The following is a 284-nucleotide window of genomic DNA, read 5'->3' on the forward strand; positions in this document are numbered from 1 at the left end:
CAACCCCCGCGCCTCGGACCGGTACCGGTCCGTGAGTCGTTTGGTACCGGGCCGCGAGAGTTGAGGCTCAGGTGTGAAATGTATGGTTTTCAGGGTTTTTATCGGTTTTCAGCGTTATTTTGTTATCATTTTGATCGTTAACTCGGTTTTCCTGGGTCTTTTCACGTGTGTTATGAATAAATCTTCTGTTTTTTCGGTACCGGTACTAGTTTTATTTTGTTGTATTTATCCGCGACACCTTAAAGGCCGGTCCGTGAAAATAAACCAGGCATAAACCGGTCCGT

Source organism: Perissodus microlepis, chromosome 19 (genome assembly GCF_051167445.1).
Source record: "Perissodus microlepis isolate ML-2025 ecotype Zambia chromosome 19, ASM5116744v1, whole genome shotgun sequence".
NCBI classification, from domain to species: Eukaryota; Metazoa; Chordata; class Actinopteri; order Cichliformes; family Cichlidae; genus Perissodus; species Perissodus microlepis.